This window comes from Dasypus novemcinctus, chromosome 27, assembly GCF_030445035.2.
Source record: "Dasypus novemcinctus isolate mDasNov1 chromosome 27, mDasNov1.1.hap2, whole genome shotgun sequence".
NCBI lineage: Eukaryota > Metazoa > Chordata > Mammalia > Cingulata > Dasypodidae > Dasypus > Dasypus novemcinctus.
This window is the reverse complement of record NC_080699.1, coordinates 27,095,922-27,113,550: the sequence shown is the minus strand read 5'-3', so window position 1 is coordinate 27,113,550 and position 17,629 is coordinate 27,095,922. Positions and strand designations below refer to the sequence as shown.

The window sequence follows — 17,629 nt, the reverse complement described above, 5'->3', positions numbered from 1 at the left end:
AACACACTAGGCTAGATACTAAAGACATATACTGCTATGTCACTGTGGTAAGACCTCAAATTTACAGAAACTATACACATAGACACATATCCGCCATACAGTTTAGTACATGCTCTTTGCCATACAGATGAAAAATGCTACAATATTTAGAGGATGGGGAGATCACTGCCAGCCAAGGATAACAAGAAGACTTTTGACAGATGCATAGGGTTCCTGTAAAAGGGAAGGTATAGATGGAACTGAAAAGTTTGAACTGAATCCTTTGAACAAATCAGAGACATCTGGGGTTCCTAAACAAACAAATAGCATAAAGAAAGTGATGTTTTACAAACACTACACTGGCAGATTTACATAAGATAACTAGGAGAGGAAGAGTAATCAAGAGAATCACAGTATCCATAACAACAACAACAATGACAACAAAAATTTAGATTAAAAGGAGGAAGAATTAGGACAAAAGTCCCTAGGAGGTCAGGATGGGTAAGTCTGTAATATGAATGATTCTGAAGAACATACTTTTAATCATTTATTTTCCAGTTAATTGCATTGAGAAATTAAAATAAAATGCTACTTTTAAGAAGAAAGACTTTCCCCCTTTCTTACATGCACACATTTCTCATTCCTCTTTCAAGACAATCAAATTAACCATTCTGCTGATGGGAAAGTGTGATAGATGATAGATGATAAGGACTGCTATGTGTCCCCTCACAAGCCATTCCCTTTTCTTCTATTGTAAAAGAACTAGTAATTATAAACATAGCTATGTAGGAATGGGTATATGACTAAGTTCTAGCTAATGGGATAGAAATGTGCCAGCTTCTGGGAACTATACTTCAAAGACAACGAGAGTACCCTTCGCCCCTTGTTCTTTTCTCTTCTTCCATTCTGTCACCTAAAAAACAGATGCCACCTTGGATTATGGGCCCGAGGACAATATCCTAAGGAAAATGGAGCAAAAAACTGATGGAAGCCTGGATCCCTAAGAAATGCACGGCACTGAGTTGCCAAACCAGTGTGGGATTGCATATCTCTGGATGGTTCAACGAGAACTTTTTTAAGTTACTGTTATTTTCAATTTTTCAGTTAATCACAACTGGACTTAATCCTAACTAATACAGAATGCCATTCCTTTCAGTTTGGAATTTGGGTAGAGTCTTCTCTGTCTAAATGAGTTAAGGGTTCACACAATCAGTAACTCCAGCATGTTCTCAGCACTCATGCATACGTGAAAACAGGTGACATTAAACAACATGCTTACTTTGGACAGCCTGCTAACCCACTATCTTAAGAAGGTGGCCTATGCTCTAAACTAAATATCAGTCAAAACATGGGCAAACTGTGGTTGATTTCCATAATTCCAACAGATCTCAAGCTATTTTATTTTACTAAGGTAATCAGCAAAAGGAAAGGGGATTAAGAGCACTCGAAGAAGAAGGGGTATCAGGAAAACAGACAGAGCAATGAGAAAGTACAGTGATATACATGCATGACCACAAGAGATCTGGTGTGACTGAAGCAGCATGACCAAGGAAAACAGTGTCAGGCATATCTAAGTAGGAAGCTCAGAGGGGATAACGTATCATTAAGAGGCTGAACTTCACCTTGCAGGAAACAGAAAGAAAATGAAAGCTTTTAAGGAACAACAATCAATTTTTTTTTTAAAGAAAGTCACCCTGGCAATTATGTGGCAGGTGAATAAGACTGAAGGCAGGGAGAAGAGTTAGGAAGACGCTGAAAAAGTACAGGAGAGACATGTGGAGGGGCTGAAGTGAGAGAGTGGTAGTGCAAATAGAAAGAAGGGACAGACCCAAGATCAATTTAGAAGGTAAGCTTTTCAAGAATTACAGGGGAGGAGAGAGTGGAGTCAAAGTTGACCTTCAGGTTTCTAGTACAGGTAGGTACCTGGTGAATAGTGATACCTTTAACTACAAAGCAACTGGACAGAGCCAGTTTTAAGGGGCAGAAATGATGAATTTCACTTTATACATGTTGAATCTGAGGCACTTGCGGAATATCCAGGTAAAGTCTGAAGCTGGATGAGAAGTGTAGGCTAGAGGTGAAGCTTTGGGCTTCACCAGCATATAGGGAATATCTTCAGTAAGAATAGGAGAACAATAGAACTCTGGGGGACAATGATATTTAAGGCACAGGCAGAGAAACACAGTCATGAAGGAAAGGAGAAGAAATAACCAGAAAGTAGAGGGTCAGGTCAATATTTTCAGAAGTTTTGAAGAAAAGGAAGATGGGATGATAAGCTACATAGGAACAAGGGGAAATAGGAAATTCAGGGCAACTGAATTAAACTACCTTAAAAGGTAGACCTGAATATAGTCATAGATTTTGGGGAAGAAGGATGGAGAGGCTAAAAAGGAACACTGCACGTGGTCCTAAAAGACACCAGCAGGAATGAGCATCAACCACTTCTCAGAGGGCTGTATGACACTAGCCAGATAATGCTCCATCCATTTACCATTAGCAGGGACATCTTTACTTTGCTGCAGTTACAGTGGTTTGCTTTTGCTTACACAGTTTAATTACACCAAAAGTTAGGCATCTGTCTCCTGTGATTGTCCTAACTCCCCCATTAAATTATAAAAGGGAGCTTGAACGAGCTAATTCTTTTTCCTCAGAATCGATTCACAAGCATCTGGCACAGTACACTACACAGGGTAAGGGCCCAGTAAAAGTTGCTGAGTACTGAAGTCATTAGTCTCCAGTATGCAGAGCAGAAAGAGCAGAGAATTCAGAATCAGGGGTAGGTTTAAGCCCCATAAGTTCTACCACTTATTAGTTTTTTTTGTTTTGTTTTTTTAAAGATTTATTTATTTATTTAATCTCCCCCCTCCCCCAGGTGTCTATTCTCTGTGTCTATTTGCTGCGTCTTGTTTCTTTGTCCGCTTCTGTTGTCGTCAGCGGCACGGGAAGTGTGGGCGGCGCCATTCCTGGGCAGGCTGCACCCTTCCCCGCGCTGGGCAGCTCTCCCCAAGGGCGCACTCCCTGTGCGTGGGGCCCCCCCATGTGGGGGACACCCCTGCGTGGCACGGCACTCCCCGCTCGCATCAGCACCGCGCACGGGCCAGCCCCACACGGGCCAAGGAGGCCCAGGGTTCGAACCACGGACCCCCCATGCGGCAGACAGACGCCCCAACCACCGGGCCAAGTCCGCTTCCCTTATTAGTTTTATAACATCAGGCAAGTCAGGCTATTTCTCTGGAACTAAGATATCTGGATCTGTAAAATAAGATATTCATATCTATACTACTGGATTATAGGGTTGCTGTAGAGCTCTAAAACATACAAATGTACTAAATGGGCCACAGGGCTGTTGTAAAGCTCTAAAATATACAACTGCTATTAATTTTTAAAGGAAGTTGTAGTATGGTAGAAAGCACATGGATATAAAAATCTTAGGCTCTGTCACTTACCAGTTGGGCAATCATAAACTAGTTATGTAGCCTCTCTTTGCTTCACTTTTCCTACCTTAGGGATGGGCTAAAACTTTCCTTTCATGTTTGTCATAAGAATTTTAAAAATGCATGAATGTAAAAGTGGTCATTAAACATGGTCAATTACTATTGAAACCATGTCTATATACTTTGTGAAATCTACTTACAAATTCCAAGAACACGTTAAAATCACTGCGCACATGTCCATCCACTGAACTACTTTTACCTGTATAGTTTACCAAATGTTAGACAATGGAATATATTTCGTAATAAGTATATCACAAGTCACCTTAAAATTACCGAGCTGCCCTCTATTCAGAATCCTCATTTGTGAGCTTAACAATAGAGTTTGTTTTAGTATATTGTGTTCTTTCTATCTACTCAGAGCGATGGATCTACATAACTGCTGCCTTCTCTTCCAGCACTGACAGTGTCAAAATTGAAGTGTGCTGTATTCATCTAGGACCTCAGAAACCTTCAGGTTGAAAGGTTCATTTTCAATGTAAACATCACTACCGACAGAGAAAACATAGAGCAGATGCTATATCACTAGTGACAGGCACCAAAGACCTGTCTCAAGCAGAATGACAACAGAATTTATAGGAATACTGAACAAAAAGTAAAAGAAGTTGTGCTATTGCTTTCCACACAAATGACAGTTCCAAAGAAGAAAAAGTGTGTAGGACAGGTACTGAACTGTCACTATCTCAAAATAATGATCTCTGAGCCTAAACAGCAAGACCTCAGATCCATCTAAATTCAAACCTATACAGTCCAAGGGCAATAATCGTATACTCAATTTAAATACAGACAAACTGAGAGGTACAATTTAAGATACATTCAAGTTTAAATAAGTTTCCATGTCTTATTTAGCAGACATGGAAACTTAAGAGTTTTCCCTCAGGACCTCATGCTTTTAACAACTTTTCCTAATAACATTTTTTTTCTTCCCTTTTTCTTTTCTTTAAAGGCTCAAAACCAATGTCAGGCACCTTCATAGGGCATTTTCCATGATACTCTATTGGAATAGCTTTCCAGGAAAGCAGACGGTGTACGCATTAATACATGGGCTTTGAATTAGAACATTAAGATGGCAAAATGTTCAGTAACATAAATCTATTCAAAATGTGTTTGGGGACTTTGAAGAGGAACAATAGATGGGAAAGGAAGACTAAAAACCAAAACCAATAAAAAAAAATGAAGAAATACTGTATGTAAAAAGAACTTTAAATGGAGATTTTTAAAAGTTTCTTGGGGGAGGGAATCTATGACTTTCTTGAAATAACAGGTGTCAAATTACATCTCACTACCTCCACCACTGGCAGAGGTCTGATGTACTTGTAAAAGTATACTCAATTGGTACTTAATGCCAGGGAGTCAAGAATCTAGGTATACTGCCTGGTTCCATCACCAAGTTACCGAGTGTGCCTATGAAAATCTCAACTCCTTTGTGTCTCAAAATCCAGACTATAGTATGCCTTTGTAGAGTGTTTGGAGAAAATCAGGGTAGCATTCACCCTGTAGGACTAGGTACATAGCACACTTTTATCATCAAATGATTAGTATCAGAACAGAACATCCAATCACCTAAGTATCCTCAATTGCTATCACACAACTTTTACTTTATGTTCCCCCAAAACAGGTCAGGTCCAAATCAGTATGAAACTCAACATAACTGAAAACCTGAAATAGCCATATCTGACTACTAATACTGGAAGATATAAAGGTAAGTCCTTATGCTAGCATAAAAGATTAATATACTACACAAAGAAACTTTATTTTTTCTTCTCCTTCCCCTCCCCTGCCCTGCTGCTATTGCTGTCTGTGTCCATTTGCTGTGAGATCTTCTGTACCTATTTCTCTTTTTGTCTTCTCTTCTCATCTTCCTCCTCTAGGATTCACCGGGATTCGATGCTGGGGACCTCTGATGTGGAGAGAGGGTGCCTGTCAATTGCGCCACCTCAGTTCCTGGTCTCTGCTGCACTTCACCTGGACTCTCCCCTTCGTTTCTTTTGTTGCGCCATCATCTCGCTGCATGACTCATTTGCACAGGCACTGGCTTGCCGCACAGGCACTCGCGCAGGCACTCAGCTAGCCGAGCAGGCACACTTTCTCTCCTTTTTCACCAGGAGGCCCCAAGGATCGAACCTGGGACCTCCCATATGGTAGGTGGATGCCCTATCACTTGAGCCACATCCACTTCCCCACAAAGAAACTTTATGGTAGAATAAAATACTCCATACAGTGTATTACCAGCCTCACCAATTCCAAAAGATATAAGTGCTAACCTACAGAATTCCAAACCATAAATTTAAAATCTTATAAAAATGGATTTATTTTGTTTATAGCCTACCTCTGGAAGGATGAAATGGACATTAGTAAAATTAGTATAATGGGTGACTCCAGAGAGAAGAAATGAGAAATAAGGGTAAAAAGGAGATTTGCTTTTCATTGTACATTCTTTGGAACCACTATATGCATATATTGTCTGTTCAAAATGTAAAACATTTTAAAATGACATATCTGGGGATGATAATTTCTCAGAGGATTTTTAAATTCCTCATTATCATCAACAGTCTAAAAAAATCCAAATCAGATCATGTGGAATACATAATACAAATAATTTTTAACAGAATTAATTACCATATACTATACACAAATAATGCAAAATGGAAGAAATAATTACATTTAAGAGCCAAAACCAAAAAATCAGAAGAAAACATAGGGAAAAATCTTTGTGACTTTGAATTTGGCAATTATTTCTTAAATGTCACACCAAAAGCATAGCCAAAAAAAAAAAAAAATGGATAAATTGGACCTCGTCAAAATAAAAAAAATTTTGTTCATCAATGCGCACTATCAATAGAATGAAAGACAACCCAAACAATAGGGGAAAAGATCTGCATTGCATATATCTGATAAGGGGTTACCAACTAGAATACATATTTTTAAAAACTCTTATAATTAAATTACAGAAAAACAACCCAATTAAATAAAGGGCAAAAGACTTGAACAGACATTTCTCCAAAGAAGGTATACAAATGGACAAAAAGCACGAGACAATATTCAATAACAGTGATTGAGAAATGCAAATCAAAACCACAGTGACACTTCTGGTCAACCAAAATGGCAGCTTAAGATGCTTCAAAGTACCTCCCCCCACAGAATATAAAGAACTGATAGTTCAGGGACTAAATCCCAGGGTTAGTACTTTAAAATATTAAAATGTACAGTGTACAATAAAAGATTACAAGACAAAGAAAGAAACAGAAAATGACAGCCCATCCAAAGAAGCAAGATAAAAATTCAGAACCCATCAACAAAGATGACCAGACTTTGAACATACCAGACAAAAGATCTCTGAAATCCTCAAGGGAAAAAGGAAACATGGAAAAACTACTAAAGGATACCAGGAAAATAATGAATGAACAATATGAGAATCTTAATACAGGCAGAAATTTAAAAAAGAAACCAAACAGAAATACTGAAATTCAAGACAACAATAGCTCGAATGAAAAATTTCCTCGGGTGGTGGACTTGGCCCAGTGGTTAGGGTGCCTGTCTACCACATGCGAGGTCCGCGGTTCAAACCCCGGGCCTCCTTGACCCGTGTGCAGCTGGCCCATGTGCAGAGCTGATGTGCGCAAGGAGTGCCATGCCATGCAGGGGTGTCCCCGCGTAGGGGAGCCCCATACAAAAGGAGTGTGCCCCGTAAGGAGAGCTGCCCAATGCAAAAGAAAGTGCAGCCTGCCCAGGAATGGTGCTGCACACACAGAGAACTGACACAACAAGATGACACAAACAAAAAGAAACACAGATTCCCGTGCCACTGACAACAACAAAAGTGGACAAAGAAGATGCAGCAAATAGACACAGAGAACAGACAACCGGAGTGGGGGTAGAAGGGGAGAGAAATAAATAAATAAATCTTAAAAAAAAAATTTCCTCAAGGGTTACAACAGCAGATTGAAGCTGGAAAAAAAAAAAGAATCAGTGAACCTGAAGACAAGAAAACTGAAATTATTTGGGCTGAGGAACAGAATCAAAATAGAATGAAAAAGTGAACAGAGCTAGAGAGACCTGTGGGACACCATCGAGTGTACCAATACACTCATATGTAAGTGCCAGCAGGAAAACAGAGAAAGGTGCAGAAGGAATATTCAAAGAAATAACGGAAGAAAACTTCTCCAACTTAACAAAAGACAGAATAGGTACATTAATGAAGCCAAATGAACCCCAAACATGATAAACTCAAAGAGATCCATACCCAGACACAGAGTAGTCAAACTATCAAATGCCAAGGACAAGGAGAGACTACTAAAAGCTGCAAGAGAAAAGCAATATGTTATGTACAAGGGAGTACCAATAAGATTAAGTGCTGACTTCTTTAACTATGGAGGTGAGAAGGCAGTGAGAAAAAAATATTTAAAGTGCTGACAGAAAACAACTGCCAAACTAAGAATTTATACTGAGATAAACAAAAGCTGAAGAAGTGTGTCACCGCTAGATCAGCCATACAAAGAATGCTAAAAGGGAGTTCTTCAGACCGAAAGGAAAGTACACCAGACAGTGGATCGAAGTGACATAAAGAAATAAAGACCTTCAGCAAAGGGAATCACATGAATAATTATGAATGACAGTAATATTATGTTGTATTTGTTGGTACATAAATCCAGTTTTTACTTCTTACAGGTACTAAAATGCAAATGCATAAAGTAATGATAAATCTATGGTTTTGCACACAAAATATATAAAGGTATAACTGTAAGAAGTATAACAAAATGTGGGGGGAGAAAGGGGTATAGGAACTGTGGGTGTGTATGCTACTGAAGTTAAGTTGGCATCAAAACAAACATGATTATTATAGAGGGAGGATGTTAAATTTAAGCCCCATGTTGAATTGCAAAGAAAATATCTGGGCAGTATATTCAGAAAGAAATGAGAAAGGACTTGAAATGGTATAATACAAAAAATCAAATAAATATAAAATTAGGCATTAAGGAAGAATTGGAGGACAAAAAAAAATTGTACAAAACTTGCCAAGACCAAAGGGCAAAATGGCAGAAGAAAGTTCCTCATTATCAGTATTTACATTAAATGTAAATGGATTAAAGCCAATGTAACACAGTTAGACTCATTTATAATTTCCCTAGACAGAACTCTTCTGCCCCATTTATTTGAATCTATAATTAACACTATGCTCATTAAATATATGTCCCAGAGACGTAAATCTTCCATCTGTTCATATGCCTGTTGAGCCCTGAATCTACCTGAAAACACCTACTCTCCAATTCATTAGACTCACTCAGGATAACTAACAAAAGGATGATGATGGACAACACCCATTCCAAAAAACAGAGAGTATCTACAACTGGAAGCAAGACAGTTCCATCCATCTGCCCCATGAAATCTAAGTCCCCTCTTAATCAGAAACAGAGTAGAAATCATCATCCCAAAATTCTCAATATTGATGAATGAACAAACATAAGGGGGAATGTAACTATGGACTAAAGTAGACTTCCTATTCTAGCAACAGAAGAACTTGTATTATTGATATAAAGGCAGTGGCCACCAGATGTTCTGAGGGGGAAGAATAGAGAAAATGGTATAACATGGGGCATTTTTGGGACATTGGAGCTGTTCTGCATGACACTGCAATGATGGATAAAAGTCATTAAACATTTTGTCAAAATATATAAAATTGTGCAGTGCAAAGTGTAAACTATAATGTAAACTATAGACCATGGTTAGCAGCAATGTTTCAACATGTGTTCATCAATTGTAACAAATGTAGCACACTAATGAAAGATGTTGTTAATGGGGGAAAGTGTGCGTGGGGGGTGGTGGGGAAATGGGAATCACCTATATTTTTAATGTAACATTTATGTAATCTAAAGCATCTTCAAAAATAAAAAAAATTTTAAAACATAAATACAACAAAAAACATAATTCTTACCATGGATGCATTGTAGAATAAACATATGCACGTTTGGATTAAAAAACACAATAGAATGGTTTGTATGATATATCTCAATAAAACTGCTAAAAAGGGGGGTGGGACACAAAAGAATAAACAAAACCAAAAGTTGGTTCTTTGAAAGAATCATAAAATCAATAAACCTTTAGGTATGCTGACAAAGTAAGAGAAAGGACACAAATTACTAAAATTAGAAATGAAAGGGGATATGATTACAGACCCCACAGAAATATTAAAGTAGTATAAGAGGATATTATGAATAACTGCATGCCAATAAATTAGATAATCTAGATGAAATTGACAAATACCTAGAAAAATCAAAAGACCTACACTGACTCAAGAAGTAACAGAAGATCTAAATAGACCAATTAGTAGTATAAGAGATTGAATAATCCAGAACCTCCCCCAAAAAAAAAGTCCAAGATAAGACAGCTTCACTTGTGAATTTCACCAAAAATTCCAATAATTAACACCAATACTGCTCAAGCTCTCCCAAAAAATACTCGGGAGGAGGGAGTACTCCCTGATTCATTCTATAGGGCCAACATTACCCCAAAACCAAAGCCAGATAAAGATATACAAGAAGAGAAAATTACAAAACATTATTCCATAAGAAACACAAAGAATTCAACAAAATACCAGCAATCAGAATCCAACAGCACATTAAAAGAATTATACACCATAATCAAGTGGGAATTATCCCAGGTATGCAAGAGTGGTTCAGCATAAGAAAATGAATTAATGTAATATTCAACACTAATAGAGCAAAGGATAAAAACCACATGATCATACCAATTGATGCAAAAAATACACCTGACAAAATCCAGCATCCCTTCTCGGTAAGAAACACTCAGAACACTAGGAATAGAATGATAAAACCACAGTATACGCAATGGTGAAAGGCTGAAAGCTTTCCCTCTAATATTAGGACAAGACAAGAATGACCACTGTCACCACCATTATTCAACACTGTACTGAGAATTCTAGCCAGAGTATTTGGCAAGAAAAAGAAATAAAAGGCACCTAAACTAGAAAAGAAGAAGTAGTTATTTTCCCTCTTTGAAGATGGCATGATCCTATATGTAGAAAATCCTGAAAAGTCTACAACAAAGCTACTAGAGGTTAAAAAAATAATAATAAAATAAAATAAATTTTAAAAAAGGCATTCAGCAAGGTGTGAGGTACAAAATCAACATGCAAAAATCAAGAGTGCTGCTCTATGCTAGTGAAGAGCAGCCTGAAGAGGAAATCAAGAAAAAATTTCCATTTACAATACCTACTGAAATAATCAAATATCTAAGAATGAATTTAACTAAAGATGTAAAGGGCTTGTATATAGAAAATTACAAAACCTTGCTAAAAGAAATAAAAAAAGACCTAAACAAATGGAAGGACATTCTGTGTTCATGGAATGGAAGACAAAATATTGCTAAGATGTCAATTCTATCTAAAGCAATTTACAGATTTAATGCATTCTCAATAAAAATTCCAACAGCTTTTTTCTAAATAGAAAAGTCAATTATAAAATTTATATGGAAGGGTAAGGGGTCCTGAATAACCAAAATCATCTTAAAAAGGAAGAATTTGGAGGATTCAAATTTCCCAATTTTAAAACATATTACAAAGCTACATTAATCAAAGTAGCATGGTACTGGCACAAGGATGGACATAAAGACCAACAGAACTCTCAAATTAAGGGTTCTGAGATATATCCTCACATATGTGGCCAATTAAGTTTTGACAAATGAACTAGATCTACTCAATGGGGAAAGACTATCTCTTCAACAAACAGTACTGGTAAAAATGGGTATCCATATGCAAAACAAAGAAGTGGACCCTTACCTTACACCATATACAAAAATCAACTCAAAATAGATCAAAGACCTAAATATAAGAACCAAAACTATAAAACTCCTACAAGAAAACTTAGGGTAGCATCTTCAGGACCTTGTCTTAAGCAATGGTATCTTAGACTTCACACCCACACCAACACATCCCCACAAGAATAGTGTTTTTTTAAATTTCCTCAAGCTCACACACCCCTTATTAAGAACCCCTGCCTTAGGAGCTTTGGGTCTCCCTGTTGTTTCTTACTGTTCAGACTTAAACAAAGAGTGGTGCTACTACTGTAGGAAGCTACTCCTGCAGATTTTATGTTACTGGAATAGTAGATAGTTGGGAATTAATTTACAATTTTGGGAAGAAAAAACTCACAATAATTCAAAATGTACATTTATTTAGGATGGGGTTATATCTTTGGGAAGAGTTTTTATGGCAGAGAAATGATGGAGAAGAGCAAAATATTCTCAAGTAGTTAAATTTACTTTCAGTCATTTGATATGGAATCCATTTATAGACAACTAACTAATCAATCTTATCTTTTCGTCAGAAAAGGGCACAAAAAATACACTCAGCAAAGCTACCTGGTCAATATTTTGCTGCCCACTATTTGAAAACAAAACTTACTTTTAAAAATTCTATCAATCAAACTTTTCTTTAATTGACAAACCTTATTCTTTAAGAGATTTTACTAAAAACAATTTTGGTTTACAAAGAGCTTTGTTGGAACATACAGATTCACATATACACACAAAAGTAATTTAAAATGGACACTTCTCTGGAGTCTAGTAAATGTACGTACTTCCATACTGAGGCAAATTAGCAGTGAATACCCAGCATTTATTCTTCAGACCTCCATGATCTGCTACAAAATGCTTACTAGTGATGAATTCATTTCCTTTCTCTGCTTAAAAACCTTCACTCCCACTTCTTTTACTACTGGCATAAACCATAGACTGACATTAAAATTAATATTCAACGATCCTAACCTTTATTACAGCACTCTTAAAATGTACAAGAGAAAAATAAGACTCTTTCCCACACTGCATGGGGTGTTTCCTTGGAGGACTTTTTACACTGGCTAATTTTTACAAAAGGTTAAACATTTTGGCCAAATGTTCCACAATTTCACCTTTAGATTCTGTTAAAATCCTTGGTCAGATGATATTTCAATCCAGTGATTTTTCTCCATTTGGATGTCTGCTTCCTTCACAGGACAATCTGGGGATGATAATCTTCTCACAATAGTTTTAATAAACATGGTGGCAAGATATCCACTTTGTTGTCTCTGCTATCTCTTTTTGTACCTTATCAAGTGGTTACTTACACTTAGGCTTATTTGTCCATTCATTTAATCATAAAATACGTTCCCTCACAAGGCTTCCAGCCCAGTTTAGTTCAGTTCAACAGATGCACACCAGAGGCTGAGTCTGTGCCAAACACTGTGCTAAACATTAAAGAAAGGAAGAATGGATAAAATCCAAACTCTGTACTCAAGACATCAGTCTAAGAGGAAGCACACAGAGATAACATATACCTGAAATAAGCCACGCAGAAATAGTGAATTAAAACATAAGAAGTGATTAACTTTTGGCAGTATGATCAAGAAAGTAGGTGAGTCCTCTGCAATCCTGAAAGATCAAGATTCAGTTAATAAAACTTCTAGAAGAAAATGTAGAGAAATGTCTTCAAGATCTTGTGGTAGCTGGTGGCTTCTTAAATCTTACACCCAAAGCACAAACAACAAAAGAAAAAAATGGACAAATGGGACCTCCTCAAAATTAAACACTTCTGTTATTCAAATAACTTTAAGAAGGTGAACAGGCAGTCTACTCAATGGGAGAAAAATTTTGGAAACCACATATCTTATAAGGTTTGATTTCCACATTATAAAAGAAATCATATAACTCAACAATAAAAAGACAAGCAACCCAATTTAAAAATGGGCAAAAGACTTGAACATTTTTCCAAAGAAAATAACCAAAAAACACACGAAAAAAATATTCAACTATTAGGGATTTGCAGATGAAAACTACAGTAAGATATCATTTCACACTTTATAGAAGGGCATTTAAAAAACACACACACACAGAAAACTACAAATGCTGGAGAGGATACAGAGAAATCACAACACTGCTGGTGGGGATGTAAAATGGCACAGCCTCTGTGGAGGATAGTTTGGCAATTCCTCAGGAAGCTAAATATAGAACTGCCATATGATCTGGCAATCCTGCTACTAGGAATTTATTCAGAAGAAGTGAAAGCTAGATGAGAATAGACATTTGCATACCAATTTCATAGAAGCATTATCCACAGTCGCCAAAAGATGGAAATAACCCAAGTGTTCATCAACAGATAAATGGAAAACAAAATGTGGTATATGCATCTGATGGAATACTATTCATCTTCTGTAAGAAGAAATGAAGTTGGGATGCATATGACAACATGGATGAACCTTGAGGACATTATGTTGAGTGAAATAAGTCAGACACAAAAGAACAAATATTGTATACTCTAATATGAGCTATATATGATGAGGAAAATCATGGAGTTAAACTTAGAGAATAGGTTACTAGGAGATAGAACATGGACTGAGAAGGGGGAGCTGATTATGAATGTATGTAGAATGTTTAATAAGGTGGATTGCAAATGTGGAGAAATAGAAAGAGTTGATGGCAACACATTATAGTGAGTATAATGGGGTAGTCTAGAAAGGGTAATGTCAATTGAAAAAAGCTAGAAGATAATCTAGGGACCGTAGAACAGTGATTTTGATGGTGGATGATGATTGTGGTTAATAGTATAAACACAAGAATGTATACCTGGAAAAATACAACTAATGTAATGTATAGTCTATAGTTAACAGTAATATTGTATATTTTTACAGCAATGGCAAAGAAAGTACTATATTAATGCTAAGGGTCAATAATGGGGGGTACGAGGGGGTATGGGATTTTTCCTTTGGGAGTAATGAAAACATTCTGAAATGGACTGAGCTGATGACAGCAGAATTCTGCGATGAAACTGAGAGCCACTGAGCGTACACTTTAGATGAACTATACAAGGCAGCAGACCAGACAACACAGTGAACCTCATGGTAAATGATGGACTGTGGTTAAGAGTTAACATTCTCTCGTGAACTATATAGCAAGTATACAATACTATTACATGGTGTTAATAATAGGATGGTTTGTGGGAAAAAATACACCAAATATAAGCTATAGACTAAAGATGCCAGTAATATTATCATGATGTTTCTTCATCAATTGCAACAAATGTGTCACAACAATGTAAGGTGTTGGTGGTGGGGCAATGTATCCTGTATGGTATGAATGGCTGTTTTGTAAACTCACAACTTCTCAAATATAAATAAATAAACAAACAATCAAACAAATAAATAAATAAAGGATTCAGATAACGGGGTGGAGAAGGGCATTACAGACACAGGGAACATTCCTGTATGAATGGTACAAGAAGCACGAAACACAGGCCAGCAAGTGTCATTGTGTGGTGGGGGAGCAAGGGCAGGAGATCTGACTGTACTGATGGGCAGTCAGACCATGAATGACCCTGTTCAGGCTGGAATGCATCCTGCAGAGACAAAAAGAAACACATTTCATAGGGCACTGAATACAGTACAAGGACGGAAGATACTAATCTTTATGCTGAATATCGAGAGGTCAAAAATGATGCGAATTTAAAAATTCCTAAAGGACTGGGCAATCAGGAGTTTGCCCACCTTAGGGGAAACACTTTCAGTACAGTCAGTGGGGTAGAAACCATAGCAAAGGGAATTAAGGAAATTATTAAGTGGAGACAGTGAGCACAGGCCACATTAGACAAAAGCAAAGAGATGAGACAGGTGATGAAGCAAAAACAAAGGTTTGGGGAGAGTTGTTATAGCTTGTTCTTTTTTAAAAAAGACAAAAGAGAAATTTGTAGACTGAGTTTGGTGTAAGGAGATGAGAACTGAAGAGAAAAATCTTTTGGATATCTTCAAAGAATCTTTCAGGATTACTTTCTTAATTTTTGCAAGGTTTTCATAGCCCATTTAAACTTTTTCCTTGTGGCCCCTTCTTCTACCCTCACCTCCAGAAAGCTTTCTTTTTTGAAAGATCCACACTATACCCAAATCCTACCAGATTCTTGGACATTTTAGGTAGAGGATTTTTGTTTCTTCATTTGATTTCCCAAATTGTCTTTCTGATCATCACTATAAATCTACCCCAAGAAAACAGAATTACTCTGGGAAAGTATACGTGTGTATTACATAAATTTTTCCTACCAGGAAAAATTAAATAAACTAATGAATAAAGGCTTATTAGTCAGCTGTTTTCCTAAACATTTTTTAAACATATGTAATACATTTGAAATTTATTTTTTTAAATTTCAATTGAAAATAAGAAAAGAAAAAAACACCAAAAAACAAAAACTTGTAATTCAACCACGTAAGCACGTTGGAGTTACCAAAAGCTTTTCAGATTTGAAGCATTTTTACAGCCACAGCTGCACCATGAGACTCTAGTCAGATTTGGTGTATAATCCTTCCAGACCATTCTCCGTGCTATGTAATATGTATTTTTCACAGAAAAGTGGAATGACTTTTAGAAATATAGTTTTATAACCTACTTTTCCATTAAATAGCTCATGAAAAACTTTCCATGTCAATAAATACACATCAGTATAATCATCTTAAGGTTTGAAGAGAAGTTCATTAATAAACTTTTGTGATTGAAGTCATGAATGACAGCTATCTCTCCCATAAAAATACTTCAGTGACATTGCCAAGTCAATATAATTAGGCTGATGGTCTCATTCTGTATAGAACTTCTAGTTTCACTTATCCTAAAATACACATACCTGCAATTTTACCTCAGTTCCTCCCCTGAGCATTATGTAATATATTTAAGTGGATGCCCTCTAAAAAGTAAGGAAAATAAGCTAATTCTAATAAACCTTCAGAACTATTCTGTAGAATTAAAGTTAGCTAATTCACTAATTTATTACTAAAGCACTCCAAGTGCAAAACTTGAGCATGGCTGATAAAGTCATTATCATAACACACCATGCCCCCATGATTTCATACCTACTGTGAACCACCCCATTTCTCAAAGACTCTCAACTGTAAACTAGACTACATCCAAGTATTATCATGTGACACACCAACTTTTCTTGGTAGATTAAAAAAAAAAATCCAACACTGCCAAATGAAATGTGAATTCTGACTCCTGATCATTATTTGAATTACGTTGCCTGTTAGGGGGGCACTGTTACCCTCTTCTCTTATCAGAGCCCTAGGCTCTCCATAAAGGTACCACATGAACACATCTACCCAAAGTACTTTATTTCACTATATTAGTGACACCAAAGAGGACTAAAACCATGACTCTACATTATCAGTGAGAAGAAGTAGAGTCTCAGAGCTGTTTATACTTTCTACTTAAGAACGATACTGTATACAAAATATATTTGATATTGGACCAAGAGACAAAGTTATCTTACCTACAACCGCACATTAGCAAGTACGACTGGCTCTCATGCTTGCTGTCCATTGTGGAATGAAAACACAGCATTGGCATTACTGATTCTAAGGAACTAGCCAAACCATTTTACATTTTTGATTGAGAAAGTATTTAAGAAATACTTAGACTGAAATACCTTTTTGTATGTATGAAAATATTTCCAAATATTTCCATAGACCCTCACTGTTCAAAAATGTTGGCTTAAACCAACTGTCTATACCTCTATTCAACTGGGCATCCTGAAAAATAGAACAAAAGCACTTGCCATTTACTTCCAACAATCATAACAACAACAACAAAAAGGTGGTTCACCATTCACCATACCCTTTACTTCTACAGTTTCCAGGAAGGGTTCCACAGCCTGCTCTCTAACGATGAACCTGAGCAAACTTATCCCCTTCACAGACAAATCTACAGCTACCTCTGCCTTTCTATTTGGCCCAGATTCTAGTTGGGGAAGTTCCAAAGCTTTAATGTGGCACTTATTCAAGGCTCAGAAGTAGATATATTTACTCTTGAGCTGATGTTCCCCAAGCCAAGTGTCCCCACACTGGCATTAGCAATCCTTTTAAAGCCTAATCATTTTCTGCAGCCACCCTCTGGGACAGACAAGCTCACAGTTATCTCTGTTTACAGTTTAGGAGGCTGATGTGACTTGCTCAGGTCACTGTGGTCCACCCAGCAGGCAAAGTCATACTTTCTGTATCCCTAATCTGTGGAGCATGCAGTCTTCACTAAAAAAGGGATATTTCACCTCAACAGTATATAGCATCACAGAGACACAGCTTATTAAAATTGTACGAAAAACATTATAGCCAAAATACCTCTTGTAACCACATCAAAGT

General features: G+C 36.9%; 1 protein-coding gene across 1 annotated transcript in view; it reads right to left on the bottom strand.

The window, feature by feature from the left end:
- Nucleotides 1-17,629, bottom strand: part of TECTA (tectorin alpha) — a 150,638-nt gene that overhangs the window by 122,918 nt on the left and 10,091 nt on the right. The gene's annotated exons all lie outside the window — the stretch shown is intronic.